The following is a 5,702-nucleotide window of genomic DNA, read 5'->3' on the forward strand; positions in this document are numbered from 1 at the left end:
TGAAAAAAAAAGTGTTGCCTATAGTTCTACTTTAAGCACAAATTTCTGATAATTCTATGGAGAGGACTAAGAAGATATAACCATGCCAATGGTGCAGCAGAAAACATATAGCACAGTGAGGAAGGTTTGTGGTCCAGGATGATAGGAAAGTCAAAATTAGAAGTGGCGCCCCGGCACAGTTGCGGTATGCGGCCACCTGCATACCGGAAGCAGTGCGGCTGCTTTATGGGGGCGCTAGACTAATTTGCCTCTCAGCCCAGTCTGCCCCATAAGACTGACACTACACTAACAGTGTAGCGCAAGCTGTCGGGGACTCTTTCCGTGCTGCCCCCTGCAAAGTGCTGCCCTAGGCCTGGGCCTTGGCGGCTTTCCCTGCGTCTTCCTCTCAGCGGCTTCCCCCTGCTTCTGCCAATACGGTTCTCCTCTCGGCTATTCCGGTCTTAAGACCTGCTTTCTGATTGTCTGGGAGGAGAAGCAGGAAGACAATAGCGAATAATTATTTGCTATTGTCACACAACTGCGTGGGCTGGGGGTGAAGTGCTTTGCACCCCGAGCTCACCCTTTTTGAAGCCAATTAGAGCCTCAGGCTCTAATTATGTGCTTCAACAAAAAAAAAAAATTGTAGAAATCCATGCATCTGTGGTGCCCTGCATGCAGATTAGGGGCCAGGTGCATGGATTTAGGGGGGGTGGCGCGCATGCGCCCTTAATGGAGCAGTCGCCACTCAGTAGTTATATTGATCATTTTTTACAACCCTTGTTAATTATGGATTTGGTTTATGCTATTAGCCAATTGGAATCTGTTTACATACATTTTTATTATTATTTTAATTATTAACTGTATTGCGATCTTTATAACTATTTGGAGATGCAATGATGTCTAAGAATTTTACAGTTTACCGTCATTTCTATTTTTTTATCATACATTTTTATTTATATATATAGTATATATTTTTTCTTATTAGTCTGATTATGTAAGATTTCGGTCTCCACTTGGTCTATATTGTGTTTTTATTTCATTTATATTGGGCCTGGCCCTTTAAGACATCCTTTTGATGATGAAACGCATCAGAAGGAGCCTCATGTTCACATCACCACATCCGTGGAAGGGTTTGGTGATATTTTTACATGCACATGTTTCTTTTAACTATTGTGAGTGTATCTACTTGATTAATAAATATGATACTAGTCTTTTTTTACACTATGGAGAGGCCCTTCTCTTCTTTTCTGACATGACAACCCCCAATTTGAGTTTTGGCTGGCATGTTCAATGGTTGACTCCAGGTAATTAGAGAGCGTTAGGAACATAGAGTGACGGCTCTGGAATGATCTTTGAATGATCTTTGCATGTGGTACATGATTTCTCTTGAGAAAGAGGGTCATAGTAATCTAGTAAGCAGATACCATATCACACCTTTGTGTTGGTGGCTGTTGGGGACACTAGCCCGGTGTTGAACTCATCTTAAGAGCACTTCGACATGGATTCACTGGATTACATTTTTGGGACTTTTGTGGACTTTAGAACACTTTTTTGGATTTTTCAATAATTGTTTTTGCATAAGAGATTTATTCTGTCTCAATTCACAGCAATTTATTTATTAAGCGCCATGGGATATGTAGGCATTAGAAATTGAAATTAACCAGCAGAGGAGAAGCTGCTAAGCATGCAGGGAATCCAGGAAGTTGTGGAAAGAGTCAGTCAGCAGTCAGGCAGCACTCACAGAATGAAAATAAATGTTTCAAGAAAGCTTATATTGGATTTTCTAGAAACTTATTTTCTATGTGGTCTTCATTTTTTAAAAACATTTATTTGTTGTAGGTATTTATTAGCACCAAGAATTTACACAGTACTTTACCTATATATTGTATATTCATATAATTCCCCGTCCTTAAGCAGCTTACAATCTAAGGTATCTTCCTTACATGCAATCATATGCATACCAGGGCCACTTTAGTCAGAAGCCAATACACCTACCAACAATGTCAAAAGTGTCAGATGTGTCCGCCATAATATCACAGTCATGATTAAAATTGCAGATCGCCGCCATTACTAATAAAAAATAATAATAATAAAAATTCCATAAAAACTATCCCCTATTTTGTAGACGCTATAACTTTTGTGCAAACCAATCAATATACGCTTATTGTGATTTTTTTTATCAAAAATATATAAAAGAATACATCTCAGCCTAAACTGAGGAAAAAAAAAGTGTTTTTATATATATTTTTTGGGGATATTTATTATAGCAAAAAGTAAAAAATATAGCTTTTTTTTCAAAATTGTCACTCTTTTTTTGTTTATAGCGCAAAAAATAAAAAACGTAGAGGTGATCAAATACCACCAAAAGAAAGCTCTATTTGTGGGAAAAAAGGACATCAATTTTGTTTGGGTGCAACGTCGCACAACCGAGCAATTGTCAGTTAAAGCAACACAGTGCTGTATCGCAAAAAAGTTCTCTGGTCAGGAAGGGGTAAATTCTTCAGGGGCTGAAGTGGTTAAGGTGACAAAGAGTGAACCTTGTCACCTTAAGACAGGAGGTATGTTGTTGGCTGGATAACCAGGTAAAAAAAAAAAAGAATAGCTAAAAAAAATGTAGCCACCACATCTTGCAAACTGCAAAATATTAGTTTTGGTTTAGGGTTTGGCCATGCCTTAAAGCGAAGTTCCACCCAAAAGTGGAACTTCCTCTTTAAGCACTCCTTGCCCCCATACATGCCACATTTGGCATGTCATGTTTTTTTTTTGAGGGGGTGGGTACCTAGTTTTGACAGGTACTTCCTGTCCCATTTCTTGCCTAGCCGCCTAAGTGACTCCTCTTCTTCCCCTCCCTCTCTGCAATCTTCTGGGACACGTCACATGTCTCAGAAGCTTGCCCGGCCACTAAGAAAGCGCAGCGTGACTCACACATGCGCAGTGTGCGCCTGGCTGTGAAGCTGTAAGCTGTCACAGCTGGGTGCCTACACTTGCAATGACGGTGCCGCAGGGAGGAGGGGGAGAGGAGCGAAGCTTCAGGTGGCCGCATCGTTGGACCGGCGGACAGGTGAGTGTCTGTTTATTAAAAGTCAGCAGCTACACTTTTTGTAAATGCTGACTTTTAATAAACTGAAAAAGGAGTGGAACGCCGCTTTAAGCTATCTTACTGTATTTGTTGTGGCTCTAAGTTCTATCGTCCTGCAGTTTTTCGTAAATGTAGATTACTTGCATCTCACCATATACATCTGGCTGAAGTGAGAAAACCATTCCTGGTTCTTTACTGCCCAGATAATGGCTGTACTAAGTAATCTCTTCCATCTTCCCTGACCACTAATCCTTCCCACCTAATCTTTCCTGTCCTCTTCTCAGATACCAAATATCCCTTCAAGCACTTTGCTCAAGAAAATCCCATTAAAACCCCCTTTTCTTTTTTTTTTTAAAAGATATTTTACTAAATAGAATTCTACACAGATCCCCTAAGGTAAGGTCATCTACACTCAGAACTAGTCATTTCATTCTGGGTAGAAGGACGATGTAAAATAAAATGTACCATAAGGGTATCCAGTGATCTGCTCTTTCTTCTGCTCCTTTCAACTATCCTGGACTTGTTCTTGTGCCAGAAACCATCCCCTTGTTTGCAGAAAACATAACTTCAGGTATTGAGGAACCTTAATGTTAATCCCATTTTTATCATCATGTCAATACTGACAATACTGACATTCTGATCACATGGGTTTGTTAGAAAACAAAGCCATCCAATTCTTTTTAATTTTAAAGTGGGAGTAAACTCTCATACATGAATTTTTCCTATATGTATATAAAGGCAAGTACCCCCCGGTACAAAAGGGACTTTAAGGGAAAACGTATTATTCAAAAAATAATAGAAAAATAGAAAAATGTATTGAATAAAAAGCACTGTCATAAACAAAGATAACAGTGATGCATAGAATAATATACAGTATCCATATGTAGTATATAAACAGAAAAGCACTTCTCCTATAGTCTACATGTTTCGGGGGATTCAGAATAAATCCCTTCATCAGGGTCATGGAGGAGACAATAATTGGAGATGCTCTGAAACAGAGAAAACAGATCAACTCTATACTTAGAGAAAAGGGGCAATGTTGAACATGCAAAACATCATGGCCATAAAAAATGATTTTTTCTATAGGTAAGCCTATAATAAGACTTACCTATAGGTACTGTAAATATCTCCTAAACTTGCGTAGTTTAGGAGATATTTTCTGTACATGCAGCTGGTGACATCACCAGTGCATGCGCTCTGAAGGAACGGTTATCCGGGCCATTCCTTCAGAGTCCTATGCTGTAAATGATGTGTGTGAGCGATGTCCTTGTAGCTCTGGCCACTTATATAGCCAGTCAGCGAACCTGAAGGGAAAATGGGTGAAGATGGTGGCCCTGTCAGCGGTGACAGCTCGCTGCTGGAAGAACTTTGTTCTAAGGTAAGTTTCACATAATGTGCTAGTATGCGTTTCCTATACCTTTGCCTTGCAGGTTAAAAAAAAAAACAATTGCAGATGGTTTACTACTGCTTTAAACAAATTTCATTTAAGCAGTCCACATGGTGAAATTTGAGAAACAACTTTTTGGTAAAGGCAAAATTGTTTATTTTGGTTCAAAATCAAATTCAGTGAAAGCACTAATCTCTAATACCAACCTCATGTATGTTGGGGAGCGGTTGTAGAGCCACATGGAAGATCTTTGAGGGTGGATAGTGAGCAGCATCCATCTTTAATAACATTATATCCCCACTCCAGGGCTTTGATTTTGGGTCAGAGCCTTGATGTCCTCGGGAATGCTAGTTAAATGACACGGGGTATACCGTATATACTCGAGTATAGGCCGACCCGAATATAAGCCGAGGCCCCCAATTTACCCCCAAAAAACTGGAAAACTTATTGACTCGTGTATAAGCCGAGGGTGAGACATGGCTGTCCATCCCTGTGTGTCCGTCCATCCCTGTGTGTGTGTCCGTCCATCCATCCCTGTGTGTGTGTCCATCCATCCATCCATCCATCCATCCCTGTGTGTGTGTCCGTCCATCCATCCCTGTGTGTGTATCCATCCATCCATCCATCCCTGTGTGTGTGTGTGTGTATTCATCCATCCATCCATCCCTGTGTGTGTGTGTGTGTGTGTGTGTGTATCCATCCATCCATCCATCCATGTGTGTGTGTGTGTGTGTGTGTGTGTGTGTGTGTGTGTGTGTGTGTATCCATCCATCCATCCATCCATCCCTGTGTGTGTGTGTGTGTGTGTGTGTGTATCCATCCATCCATCCATCCGTGTGTGTGTGTGTGTGTGTGTGTGTGTGTGTGTGTGTGTGTGTGTGTGTGTGTGTGTGTGTGTGTGTCCGTGCAGCCTTGTGTGTGTGTCCAGCCTACCTGTGTCCCAAGCCTCCGTCCCGAGCCGCCGTCGTCCCGAGCCTCCTCCGTCCCGTGCCTCCTCCGTCCCGTGTCGTGCCGATGGATCGCCGCTCCAGGATCGCCGCTCTTCTCGGCGGCCATTCTACAATTCAAAAGCCGCGCCTCCGCCTCCGCCTGTGATAGGCGGAACACTCAATTTCCCAGCAGCCTGTGTTCCGCCTATCACGGACATCCTCTCATACTCGTCCGTAGTATGAGAATGAACGGATGTCCGTGATAGGCGGAACACTGACTGCTGGGAAATTCAGTGTTCCGCCTATCACAGGCGGAGGCGGAGAAGGA

The sequence above is a fragment of the Lithobates pipiens genome, unplaced genomic scaffold (assembly GCF_037356315.1).
Source record: "Lithobates pipiens isolate NorthernLeopardFrog02 unplaced genomic scaffold, aLitPip1_a1.2 Scaffold_13, whole genome shotgun sequence".
Classification (NCBI taxonomy): Eukaryota; Metazoa; Chordata; class Amphibia; order Anura; family Ranidae; genus Lithobates; species Lithobates pipiens.